Here is a 14,958-nt window from a genome sequence, read left to right as displayed (position 1 = left end):
TCTCACTTATTGGGTCTCAAACAGTGCCCTTGTGATGAATAAAAAAGGAACGATTTGAATATGTGTTAACTATCAATATATTAACCATGTTGGTCCTAAAGACAACTAGCCAACCTTGTTTATCAACCAAATTGTTGATGACTATGATGGAAGCGAAGATTATTCATTTATGGATGGTTTTTTCGGTTACAATCAAATCAACATACTCCCCTTAGACTAATATAAAACTTCATTTTTTAATTCATGGGGCATGTTTTCCTACGAAAATCTCCCTTTCGGTTTGAAGAACATTGGTTCAACTTTCTAGAGGGCTATGAATGTTTCCTTTCATGATATCAAACACATTGTACAACATTATTTGGATGATTTAACTGCCTAGTCCAAACATCGTGAGGATAATTCGATGCATCTTAGGGCTATTTTCCTACGTTGTTAGAATTACAATATCAGGTTAAATCTACACAAATGCATGTTTTGTGTCCAATATGGTAGACTTCTTAGCTTTCTTGAGTCAAAGCTAGGAATCTGTATAAATCAACTCAAAGTACATGAGATCCTTGATTTTACTGCACCTTCCTCACTTCTTTAGTTACAACACCTCCAGGAGAAGGCTAACTTTCTACGAAGTTTTGTCCTGAATTATTGAAAATTGACAGAATTATGTACTTGCCTATTAATGAAAGGAGTTCCTTTCCATTGGGATGGTACCACCTAACAGGTTGTTGATGCTTTGAAGGATGCTCTGGTTCGAGTATCATGGTTGTATCCCGCAGATTATCAATGTGATTATTTCCCACATCTCACTGCAACTATCACAACCATTGTTGTGGTATTGGTCCAATAAGATGGCCTAGGGGATGACCTCCAATATATTATTTGAGTCAAAATTTAAACAAAACTGAAATAAAATAACTCACGTCAAAAATTTAGGTTTGGTAGATGTCCAAGCCATTGAGATATTTTTCCACTACATTCTTCTTCATCAGACTATGGTAATTTCTTATTGGAACCTGATGACATACATTATGTCATGACAATTTTTGGGGGGGAGTACCCTAAATTGATTTTTATTCTCCAGGAGTTTGATTTGGAATTCATCAAATCCAAATCTAAGTAGTCCTTAGTCTTTGCTAAACTGATATGTAACCTTCCCTCACCTGAAACTAAGTCAACATATGATGATTCTATTCCTGATGAGTCATTGTTCCTGATTGATTCATTTTATCCTTGGTATGGATATATCATCATCTATCTCCCAAAATTTAGGCCCTAATACCTCTCACTCTGATCGACATCATATTCAATACCAGGCTCTAAATTATATGATGATTGATGACACAATTTGTTATAGTGGCATCAATACAATATTTAGAAGGTGCCTCACTAATGAGGAGGTTGAGAAAGCTTTGAAAGTATTCCATGATGGAGCATGTTGTGGAAATATGTCTGCCTATACCAATGCCGAAAATATTTTTCAAGCTGGTTACTTTTTGCCAACCATGTTTCGATATTTCATCACTAAAATCCAAAAGTGTCATGCTTTCTACATATATGATCATAATTTTCCATGCTTCATCTACTCCTATGCATCATGTTATAGTTGTTAGACCCTTTGTGAAATGGGGCATTGGCGTCATGACCAGTAACCCTCATTCAATCGGTGTGCATGACTACATCATTGTGGTTATAAATTATTCTACCAAATGGGTCGAAGCAATGCCTACATGCAAAAACATCGACGAAACAAATCCATTATTTATTTTTAATCATATCATTGCTAGATTTGATGTGTTGCAAGCTATTATTATAGACCATGGGAAAAAATTTCAGAATCACATGATGTCTAATCTTACTACCAAGTTTGGTCTTCAACATGATAGCTTGACTCCCTATTACTGATAGGATAATGGGAAAGTAGAAGTTATTAACAAGGTTTTGAAAAAAATGCTACAACACATGATAAGGATTCACAAAACAAATTAGCACCTCATCCTTTTTTTCAGTTTGGGCATACTGAATATTTATCTGGATTGTATCTAGATTCACACCCTTTCAGCTAGTATATGGTCGAGAAGATTCCATCTTTGAAGCTTGTCGTTCAACTTCTCTCAACTTTCATAGAAGAAGAGTGTTTTTGCATCCAGCATGCTTATATGAAGCTCGATGCGATGCAGAAATTTCCAATGAGGCCCACAATAAATGCATCATAGCACAATATGGTAATATTGTTAAACCTCGTGCCTTCTAAGAAGGTGACCTCGACCCAGGAAGCTCGAGCCGATGTGGCTAGGCCTATATATATTCAAACCTGTGCTTGAGAAAGGGGCTTATGAGCTCATTGATTTTGATCGAGCCCCTTTGGTGCAATCCAAAAATGGGTCATACCTTACAAAATACTATGCCTAGATTACCTTTGCATAGTCATTGTGTACATATTGTATAGGTGCATTAATTTGTTTGCAGTTTGTTTTTTTTGAAGTTTCATATTGTCTTTGTTAAGATTGGATTAAATTTTATTTCTAGATGTCGATGTTGCTTCAATCATATGTTGGTTATGCTGATGGTGCTAGCCATAGTACTAAAAATTTTTCTACAGCATGGGCTGTTTATGGTCGAAATGGCTAGTTAGTGAGTTTACAAGGGATTTGTATAGATTGCTCAACCAATAACATCGCTGAGTATAGCACAATGATCGAATTATTGTTTCATGCTATTTCACGTGGCATTCGTCATTTGATGGACAGAATTGATTCACAACTCATAGTACTACATTTGAACAATGTGTGTTTAGTACGAACTCTTACTATGCTTCACATTTTTTTAAGGTTTCTCCTTTTAGAATGTCATTTTTATTACATTCAATATAAACATATTCCTAGAAGTCTAAACACATTAATTGATGCATTAGACGATTATGTTTTAGACAAACATTTGCAACACATGTAAATACTTCAATCAACATGATGCATTGAACAAGAAATAGAGAAAATAGAAACACCAATAGATAATTGTATATATAGAGTTTGGTTTTGAAAAAGGTTGTGTCTAAGACACATATAGCCACATGACCTATACTATAAAAATACATGAAAACAAAACATGGCTCTAAGGCCTCCTCCTAGTAAACTAGTAATGATGATGATCGTGATAACATACAATCGTGTGGGAAACCTTGCAAAACAACCGACTAATGCACTCTGGTACTCCGATAGTGCATTTCTATAAGCACATGGGATTCACATTGACCCTGGTCTCTGGGACACTATGGGTGAAGCCATCGACATGTCGCTCAAATGCAGAAAGAGTCTTGGCTATGTTGAGATCCTTCATCTCTTCCTTTACCCTTGAAACAGGTGCAACTCTTACCGATGCAAGTTGTGGCTCTCCCCATCATTGAAGGTATGAAGAACCTACAAGTTATACTAGTCAAATATCCTCATGTGAAATCAATAGTTACTCTCTGATACATTAAAAACATAAAAGAATTATAATATCCAAAAAATAAGAAAATATTCAAAATGACATTGTTTTACCTATATCACCCCATTGCTCACCTTAAGGTAGAATGATCTCTAGGTCTCCTTGGAAATTGGCTCTGACATATAAATATTCCTTGATCATAATGAGTTTCACCCGTAACCATCGGAAGAAATTCAGAGTGAAACTCATTGAAGATGCACCCACATGAAGAGACATGAGATCTACCCCTTGCCTCATCCATGAAACTCTAGCACCTGGAAACTCGAGCTCAATTTTCCAAGGTTAGAGTAGTGGTATTCTCTTAGTGGTAAATGGAACCATATCCAAATTTATTCAGTCACTCACCCCTTTCCGTATTGATTTCTTCCTTCATCTTTTCCAACACCCCCTAACTCGAGTTAAACATGGTGGGTTCTATGCATTCCAATGCATATTGAATTTTGGAATTAATAGCCAAATGAAAAGCGACACTACCAACCAACTGAGCATTGATGAAAAGGATCCTCCTGAGAAGAAGTTGGATCACATTCTTAATCTTGATATTCCCATCCTTTGCTGGATAAGAATGACATCTACATTGAGAAAATATGTAATCCTTTCTAGTTTAATCAACCCTTCTCATCCTAGATAATGAGATAGTAGCTGCTATTTGAGACAAGCCTATAATAAAATCGATGTCCTCTACCTCTATGCTGAGAGTATGCGCTCCAATCCTGAAGCACTATCCTTTAATATCCCATGTCGTGACCAAATATTCTAGTAACTCAAGTTGATCTTTCATGCCTTGAAGCCAAAAAAAATTAATGAATCAACAATTCCTTAAGGATTGTATTATTGTTAGGTAATTAACACCATCCAAACATTGGGACTCGTGTTATATTTCTCTCCAACTTAAAAACATTTTTGTTTTGGTGAATGTCTACAAAATTACAAGAAAAACAAATGGAATCAGTATTCTGAATTTTTTTTGAGAGAAATCTAGCTAAAAACATTTACAATTCTCTTCAAGTGTGCCCATCGCACCTGCCCTTTAGTGGAAAGAGCACCTGATCTCACTTTGACTCCTTGGAAAGTGCGTTGGTCCATTCTTCCCAGTGTTAATTAGGAAGAACCAATGCAACTTTCGATATAGAAATGGTACGATGGGCCTAGGGAAAAATATTAGACCCTAAAAGGCTAAAAAATCTCTAAAACTTGCATGAAATGAAAAATGAAAAACATGAAAAAGGAGAGAAAGAACAATTCTCCTACTTAGAACTGACGACCCTCGAAATGGTCCTCTAGATTAGCTGTAATCACAGACTGAAATTTGAGGGTAAAGAGCACTCAAATCTCACTCACAAGAGATAAAATGAAAATGGTAATAATTAATTTACATTTTTCCTATTTATGGTCAATTTCACTATTATTTTATTATATTTTTAGTATTTTGACCTAATTTTACCATATAACATATTTTTCTAATCTTTTTGTTGTGTTTTCAAAAGATTAAAAGCTAATTGAAGGATATTATGTGAACTTTAATTTAAATACATGCTATTTTGATGAAAGATTGTACTTTTATCACTTTTTTGGGCTCTATAAACATACAAAAAAGGAACCCCCCCTGAATCCTCTTTTAGCTCTTTTATCACTCCCTAAACATGAATATATTACTGATAACTTGTATTTTTGAAGTCATTAAAGGAAATGAAAATACATCTACCGAGTATGAGTTTAACCATTTTTCATATTGGGATGGAATATTTAAGAAAAAGGAATACTTTAGTCGAACATGATTAAAATATTCTCTTGAGTATCATTTTCTTCCTTTTCGAACTAAAGACACTAAATTTACGAAAAGGAACCTTTGGAGTTTTCTATTTTTCCTCTTTTTCAAACACTCTAAACTTGAAAAAGAAGTGGAGTTACACCTTCGTTGGACTCGTAAAATCATCTAACAACGTTGGACTCGTCGAAAATTATGAGATTGAACCAATCCTTCTCAGTTAATGTTAAAAACACTCAGAAGGATCCATCTGAAGGATGAACTTATAGATAAAGTATATGTTATCCTCCTCAAGATTGTAAAAAATAAAGAGGTACTTACCATAAATGGTTGGGGAAATTAGGAAAACGAGGTACTTAATGTATTAATGGCAGCGAACAGTATTGAACATGACACTCTTTCACTTCGTCTCTGTCACTATTGGGTTGGGAGATTTTATTGCCCCTTTGATTAATCACACCATATCAAAATCCCTCATAATTAGTTTTGGGTCGATGCTTTCAACTTCATAAAGTGTTGTCAATGTGTTCAATAGAAGTTATTTAGTTTCTACCTACTACAATACTCTTAAGCCTTCATTCGTGTCTGTCGTTCCTGAACCAACTCTACATTAGTATCATTTTGTCTCAAAACATGACACCCATTTCATGTCATTGATGATGGATGCATCAAGGCCCTCCTATGATGGGTTGATTCCTATCAACATCAACTCATTATCTAGGAAGTTGATTTAGAAACTCCCTTTGGTACCTTGGATCTTGTATACATCAATGACGTGTTTCCTCGCTCTTGATGACAAGTCTTCATCATCGGCCTTCGATCAAAATATTCTGTATGGTGCTTGACTTCAGCTCATTCATTCACACCACATAGATTGTACTATAGTAGCTTGAGACACACTATCATTATCATTGGTTTCTCTCATGTATGTTAATGTCTTACACCATTGGTCAATAATCAAATGGTGTCTACCATGTTTGACTGCAACTCATTTATTCTTGTGGTTAGACTCGTACTATCTAGTTCCATCCATCCAGGCTGTGATCTTAGGATTTATACAAGATTACGATATATAATGGTTATGATCATTGACATAGTCATCAAAGAGTGGGTCCACTCTCTATCATCACTAGAAAATACTTCTTGGTCATTGTACATGTAATATTGACTTATATGTTGAGCACGGTTATGCCTCCCTCAGCAATAATATCATGATTATAATATGTATTATAATAGATGATGATCTTAACCCAATTTTCTCTTGATCCAGAATTGTCACAAGGTAAAGCACTTCAGTCCTCATACATTGCTTCTTACTTTTTACTTTAGCGGGAAATCTATTATAGGCCATTTTTTCATGTATGTTCAATAGGTCTGAGAATAGGATCAATAAACATCCTTGAACACTTTTTCAATCCCTTTACAAATACCTAAGCATCCTTTCTCCAAAAAATATTAGTTTTTGGGTCAATCAACTCAAAAAAACTATTTTTAGCCCCAACGTGCCCTACATGCCTATCCACCTACAATGGTTGCAAGTTGCATAACTGAGCATCTCAATTGATTTCTCTACTCTGCAAGTGCACTGATTTGAATTTAGGGAAAAAAAATCGAGTCTTCTAAGGTAGTTTTATCCATTTACCATGGATAAAGATCTATAATTTCGAACTTATCCTTCTCTAGTGATCTTATCTCTTCTCCGTAGAGCTTATCCTCCCTCATATGTGGATCTTAAGGCTATATTTGTAAATCCTAAACTACCACTTTCATCCTATAAATTTATTGCCTCCCATAGAGTCTAGGTTGGCTTTTTGAGATTACTAGTGCCCTCATGCTACTATTTTGACCTTAAGTATTCATTATCCGTTTATTAATTAGAGTTAAGTGTGAAGGTTTTTCTTCGTGGAAAGGAAGGACAAGACAATTTGGGAAACATCTACAAAGTCAACTTCTATATATGGTTGTAACTCTCTTCTTTATTTATTAATACAAAAAGCACTATGTTTTCCTATACTTGTGTCGTATTAATGCTTATGTATTTCAATGACATGTTGATTAATTGATTAGAGATATTGGATTATGCTATGTGGATATAGTAGGTCTCTTTCTCATTTTAGTCATTGTTGCAGGTTCCATTTATAGTGCATGGAGCTAGAGTTGGATCATACAAGTGACGAGAAGAGGAGAGCTTACTATGTATTCCAGGTAAGTCTAATTTCATTATTGTAATTTCTCTAAGGAAGACAGATATTTTTTCCCTCTGTGGTTCTAGATCATACCACTAGATCTATGGAGTTCATTTTTGTTTGCAGAAGTGAATTTTCCATATAACAATAGCATATAGAACTCTGGTTGAAAAATGATTGGTGGGACAACTAGTTTGGAGGTGGAGAATCATATTGAAGCCAAGATGTTTGGTGAGCACCAGTATTGTAGCAATAATGCTGAAACTCCTGGGCTGCATACTTTACTCTTATCAACCCAGTAGTTCATAACAAACTTGGAAGCGTCGGTGCTATATGCAGAAGTAATAGTTCTCACTATAGGTTGTCACTTGGTCAGTCGGAACAAGATCACTAGGAGCTCAAGCCAACTTCTATTGATTCTAGAAGAAGCTCTATATGTGATGAAAGGAAAGAAAGATTACTCTAGAGATGCTATTCTAATTGCAGAAATGAGAAAGATTAAAATGTAAAGCAAACCTAGTAAACCCTAATTAACCAACTAATTCTACTTTTGCAGAAAGCACTATGAAAACCATGAAAGGAATGCAATTACCTACTCAAGGAAGTAAACAACATCTAACTATGCTATTTCTGGAAGTAAATAAGCAAAGAACATATTTTTGGATTTTTATGTACTTTTATGTGAGTTTGACATGCATGTAATTTATTGTGTGTGAGTGTGGCAGTGAATAGGTGGCGTTGAAGGGTGGTCTTGGGACTTGAGAAGATGTAGGATGGTGTGGATGGGTCTTAGGAGGTCTCAGGTGGTGTTCTGGAGGCTTTTTCCACACTAGACCTTCAAAATAAAGCCTACAGGAAAATCTACAAGAGGAAAACATGGGATCTACAGGAGGCCTATAGGAGGAGGCTGATAGCAGTTTTCAGTATTTTGAGGGTGTGAGAGTGTTATAGACATATTTGGTCACATCAACCCCAAATTATATGTTGATAAAATAGATCTCATCAACCCCTAAAAGAGTTGTTTCCTACCCTAAAAGAACATGGTCATCTGATTACATGATTCCCCAAAAGTTCCACCTGAGAAACCATCCAGAAATGGCCTAAACTGAACCATACAGACTGCTCCACTAGAAAAGTACGATGGATAATGTGTTACACTACTCAGGTGCAATGCATACTGTTTGGGCCTTCTATAGGGTGTGATGGGTGAGGATGGACAAATGTCTGAGACAGTTTGCTCGGTGGTTGCTCAGGGAATCTTCTAGAAACTTCTCCTATGACACTTGCCTCTCTGAATTCGCTGAGGGATGAGTAAGAGATCCAAGAAATCTCCAAGTGGAACCAATTGTAACAAGTGGAATGACACTAATCAAAAGCCCAAAGATGACTCACACCCTTGCACACATCTATAAATGGATCCCTCATCTAAGAGATCTAAAGGTTAGAATATTGTGAATTGCAAGGAAGTGTTGATAGTTTGTAATTGAGGAAAGAGCATTGAATTGTTGGTGTGATCTTGCTATTTCATGAGGTGAAGAGGGATTGATGCTAGGAGGATGATGCTGGATCAGACAACTGGGTTGTAATTCTCCCTTCTATTAATAAAGTTCTTCAAGTTTTCTTCCATATGATTATGCAGTTTTGAATGTTATCATTTGTGAATGCTATCATTTTTTCATTATATATCTGATTTTGTAATGTTTATGTTGTAATAGATCACGATGCTTTGACGGTTCTTTGTTGTCGTACTTGTGCAGGTACTCTGCAAGCAGGTTAAGTATGGAGAGGAGTTGCAAGCTCTGTTAAGGGAGGGAGAGATCAAGCAAGGAATTAAGCGGAAGTTCCAGGTTGGTTCCATTGTATTTCTCTTATCTGTTGCACATGGAAGAAATCGTTGAATTGCTTTAAACTGTTATTTCTAGGGTAGCTGCCAAACCTAAAGGGCTAGTCGTTCGATAAGACACTAATTTTCCCAGAAACAGAGAGGGTGGAAAATGAGGATGAAGTTTGGAATGAGGTGTTAGGGTGCCTACGGTCTACCATGAATCACCAAGAGAGAGAAAGATGATTGGGTTTTCTCAAAGAGAGAAGAAGAAGTTCTCAGAAAAATGCAAGAAACTAAGGTAGAATTGAGATGAGGTTTGGGAGTCCAATATGGCATGGATCAGATGGAGGGGGTGATTACTGATAAGCTAGACTCCTGCTGGAAAATATATGCTGCATAGAAACTGACAGTCAGCCATAGAAATCAAGCAACATGTGAAATGAATGCATTTAGGAAAAAATAGAGTTTTGCATAAAAATGATCTAACCTATGATCTATGAAAGGAAATGATGAGAAATGATGCAAGCAAGGAAAGCATGAAAGAAGACTATTGCAAATCAGGAAGTGAGCATGATGAAGAAGATCTAAACCAAAGAAAATCTGAAATATTAACCTACCAAAAAGATGCAAACACTAGAAGTCCTATGAAGGAGGAAAATCTGTGTTTTTGGGGTAGCAAGAGGGTCTTTGCCTCAAATCATGGTCCCAAAGGGAGGAAGAGAGGCGAAGGTGCTGTTGCTAGCCTTTTGAATCTTTGTTGATCATTGTTTAACTTGCTACAGAAAGCAAATGAAATCAAACTACTAAATCATCAAAAGCAACCTATTCTTAACCATAAGAGAAATACATCTAACAGCAAACTAATCTACAAACTGAATCAAAGCATAAAAACACAAGTAAAGAGGAGCTTGGTTGCTTGGATTGGGACATAAACAAAGAGCTTCAGCCCTCTTAGGTAGCTCAATACTAGCTCAAAAAGTATCCCATCTTTATTTTCAAAACAATAGCAAGATTACATGAAACTGTCACAAAAAATAAGCTTGAAGTTTGAGGAGAGTTTACATAAGGAAAAATCCAACAAAAATCAGACCCTAGTGAGGTCCTAGGCCCCTCTAATTATACAAATGAAGATACCAACAACTTCCTTAAAATCAGGGAGGCTTGGCTCCCAAAACTCGAGATAATCATCAGTCATCCTCCACTTGCTCGATTGCCTTCTACTGCATGATTCGACTGCTTGTACTCTGAGTTGAATGAAGGGGGATTCGAAGTGAGGAGTAATAAATGAGGGGGATTCCCTCCTATAAGTCCTATCCTTTGTCCACTTTGAGTTATTTCTACCATTTGTCCATTGGATCTTTGACTTTGACCTCGAAATTCATCAATAATCTGCATTAAATACATGTTAGACCACATGGCACAATAACTAACTCAACTCACTCTATAAGCATAAATATAATTAGAAAATCATACAATAAGCTAAGAGAGTCGTTGATTTGACTAGGTTGGGAGGTAAAATGAACCCATATAATTACCCATTTATGAGGCTCATCATCACCCCCCTATTGAAAGTGTTGCTCATCCTCTGAGCAACTTAGTCAATCTCCTCATCTTTTATGGCCCTGGTGGCCTCCCTATCATCCCAGGCTTCTAATGTGGTATGCTCTTCTTTACCATAGAATCCTACCTTCCTGTCTATCTCCTTCCACTCCTCCTCATCTTCTTCTTCTCTTCTACCTTCCAGCATGCCTAACAGCAGTGGGGGACTCAGTTTGAGGCCAATCCAGTTGACCTTCAGCCTCTGCATGGAGTGATTGTACATTGGAACTCTTTTCAGTGCCTCCTTCGGCCTCATGGGGGAATGATATTCCCTGATCTGCAAAATGTGTTGTAAGGTGTTCCATCTCCTCATGCATGCATGCACACGGTCATCCCCAAGTAGCCTTTTCATATCCTTAAAGTGTGCAATGGCTTGTGCCTGATTGGTGACATATCTAGGGGCAATCTAAGGGTCATTAGCAACCAAGTTGTGTGTGTTGATGAGTGCCATAAGATCTTATGGCTCAGCTCTTATCATTAGTGGCTTCTTCTGCTCCTTTACCATCAATCTTTTTATTTCAGCTGCCCTCAATTCTTTATGGTTCATCCATGAGGCCATGTCCATTAATTGCAAGTCCCCTAGCTTGGCATTAGGGTCCCACACATTCATGTCTATGACGGCCATGATATGTAGCTAGAATTCTACCATCTTTGCCTTATCCTCTGATGTGCTTTAGTCACACAGATCCATAAACTACCTATAATATTGGAAAGGCATTGTGCCTCTTTGTGCCAGATTCTTTATCTGGAATTGTAACCATTGGTCCTTGAGATAGAGGCCATAGTATTTTGCTAGTGTTCTACATTTCAATGCCTCCATGGAAAAGCTAGCCATGCATGTCAGCTGAGTCTCTTTCTCTTGCAACTGCCTCCTTAAAAATTCATTTTCAGTTTCAAGGTGGCTTCTTGCAATTGATTCCTGGTCTCTGAGAGCACTGAACTCTCTGCCCATTTCTCTGAGTTTGTTTTCCATATGGCCAACATCCTCAGCTCCTTTGGATTTGGCTATTTGCATCCACATATGTTTTCTTATTCTTTCTTTCTCTAATTCAAAGAATAGTGGAATTGCAAATTTTTGTGGGATTATCCTTCCTCCCTCAAGAAGATTTTAATAGGAGGCAAGACTAGGCTAGGGATCAGGTTCTTATAGCTCTATTGCTTCCTCCTTTACCTGTGGTTGTCCTTCCATCCTTTTCTCAAGCTCTTGGGTCTCTTGTAGTTTTGACAGTGTCTCCCATAGAACTGTCTAATCCTCCTGTAGGACTATTTTTGGGTCCTGTAGTACTACCTTTTCCTTCCATGTGGAAGATATAGGAGTCCCCATTTCATATGTGATACGTGTCTTGGAAGGGGATTCTTTCCCCTTGGTAGAGGGTGAATTTTCAATTGTAATTGGCACTTTTGAAGAGCGCTAAGTTTTGCCTGTTTTGATCCTTGTGCTCTTCCTAGCCCTGAAATACATGGAGGCCTATCTTTTACTCTTTTTCTTTGGTTTGATTGGTGTACAGAGGGCAGTGAGGGAAGATACTACCTCCGTTTCCAAAGTCTCATAGGAATCTTCTCCTTGTTTTGCCTTTTCTGCCTCTTTTTCTCCTCCTTCTATCTCTTTTTTTGTCTCTTCCTGCTATGTTTCTTCAACTCTCTCCTCCTCTATTTCAGTTTCTTCCTCCTTCCTTTCTTGTTCTTCTATGTCACCAGTGGCTTCACCTTCTCCCCCTTGCTGTTCTTCCTCCTCACTGCTAGTAGGACTGACATCATAGGTTAAGGCCTTTATGTCATCGTCAGCTGTCATGTTTCGGAAAGCTTCCCATGTTATAGGGAGTGTAAAGGTATGGAGGGCTTCCTCCACTAGGATTTTGATTAAGACATGGTGAGATAGCCGCTCTGAATTTCCTGCTTGAACCTTAGTGTTGGAGTCAATGAGGGACTGTAGGAGGAAATAGGGGATACTGAGCTTTTGAGGTCTTGGAGTGTCCATGCCATACGTTAATTCATGGAGGATTCTAAAGTGATAACCATAGACAATGCTATACCTCCCCTCACAGGAAATGCATTTGATTATTTGATAGCTAACCTCATCCCAAGGAAATGGTATGCTAGCCCTTCTAACGCCATTTTTATCCTCTATAGGGGTTTCATTGTTTTGGAAAAAGTTTTTCTTCGCAGCCTAGCCAATTGGTTTCTCATCCTTACTCCAAGGAAGCCCAAGAGGAAGGGTAGTGACCCTACTGATAAATTCAGGGGTTATCTCCATGGAAAGACCTCTAAAGGTGATAGTGGCATGAGTTCTTATGTGGGGTACTAGAGAGAGAGCAAACTCTTGGGCAATTTCCTCATTAAACCCTTGGAATTTCTCGAAGAAATTCATCCAATTTTCCCTTGTGAAGATGTTCACCACTTGTGGATGTGCATGGAGCCTAGTGGAGTTAGTGGGATCCTTTCTCATAAACCCTCCTATAATTTTGTTTATACTCTTTTGGGAAACCAAATGTGGAGATGGAGACAACAAATTTTGAGAAAAACAGGGAAACAGAGGAGGTTGTGTTTTTTTTTAAATAAGTAGAATTTTTTTTGTATTTTCTCCTCTCCTAAAGACTTTATTTCCTCCTAAAATTGAAACCACTTCTTGCATATATTGATATTCAATAGGGAGAAGCATGAAACCTACCTCTTCAGACTGAAAATCATGCTAAAACTCGTGTTTTCTCCCTTCAAAACAACTCACTGCCCCTCCTATAGAAGCCTGTTGTCCCTCCTATAGAATTCCTATAGGTGCTCCTGTAGAACCTGTAGGTGCTCTTGTAGAAAACGCCGAGAGTAGGAATATGGGAGAGATCGATGGAGGATTATGGTTACGAGGCTATGGGGGCACAAGGAGACTACTATAGCTGAGTTACGAGGAGAGAATGAAGGAAAAGGTGGTGATAATGCTTAAGGAGGAGTACTTATTACCCTTTATAGATATTTCCGGTGATGACGGGTGAGCTAGTAAGGTATATGGTGGCCATATTCGGACCGTTGGTCCTCACCTGCTTGGTCATCATGGCTTCTCCTCGTAATCATCTCTCATCATTGCATCAGATTTCACACTTCCTCCATTACCTGTCCTTGGCATCTTGCGCTGGAGTTGACTGTATGCACGTGTGGGTGACATCTCGGATGAGTGGAGTCAACTAGATGAAGGTGGCCAAGTTAACTGGCCACCTTTCCATCGTTCAACCTCAACCATCTCATTGCTTTTTCATGACTTCTAATTACAAAAATGCAAACAAAGGAGTGATTTAGTTACTTACCTGTGATCCGAATGTATTTGCTCTGAGGTGTTGTGGCTCTCTTTGTTGCATGCCTTTATCTCTTTTGATGCATGTTGTTTTCTTGCTGATGTGTGGCCGTGTGCTTGTGCAGGTTTTTCTCTGGCTGGATCTGAACTTTAGGTGCTTTCTCAACCTTCATGTTTGCACTCTCTTGCCGCTGGTGCTAGATTTTAATGGGATCAGCTGCTATAGGAATTCCTACAGGAGCTCCTATAGCTGCTTCTCCCCTTGAAACTTCAGCTTCTCTCTATGCTTGGAGCTTCGAGGATGATGCAATAGGTGTAGATAAAGATGGAGAGGTAGTAGGTAGGCTTTAGTTGAGGTTGACGGTGCTTTTTCCTCTTATTTTTTTCTTTTGCTTTTCTCTAAAATTCTGAAAAACTGTTTTTTTATGTTTTTCTTGGATAGGAAGAAAAATAATGCTTGGGGTGTGATGCAGGTTTGGAAAAGATGGAAAGGAGGTTTGAAGATTGTAGGAGGTATTATAGTTCCTTCATGAAGCTTCTTCATCCTTAAAACTCCCTTCTGTAACCACTTCTGGTTTTCTGTAATTCCTACAGGAGCCTCTTGTAGAAAACACAGTTTTTGAAAAAGAGGTACAGTGGGCTGAAAGAAATGACAAATATGATGGAGGAAGGTGTGGAGAAGGTGAGATGGATGATGGTTTGAATGTCAGGGTCCCCTTGGCACCTTCTTCTGCTCCCTGTAGTCCTCCTGCAAACTTGCAATGCAACAAAAGAACTCATTTTCTTTCTCCTTTTTCTCTTTTTTCTCTCTTTTTTTTGA

This window comes from Pinus tabuliformis, chromosome 5_2 (genome assembly GCF_031772625.1).
Source record: "Pinus tabuliformis cultivar Carrire ecotype Pingquan chromosome 5_2, CPIR1, whole genome shotgun sequence".
Lineage (NCBI taxonomy): Eukaryota > Viridiplantae > Streptophyta > Pinopsida > Pinales > Pinaceae > Pinus > Pinus tabuliformis.
This window is presented reverse-complemented; position numbering follows the sequence as displayed.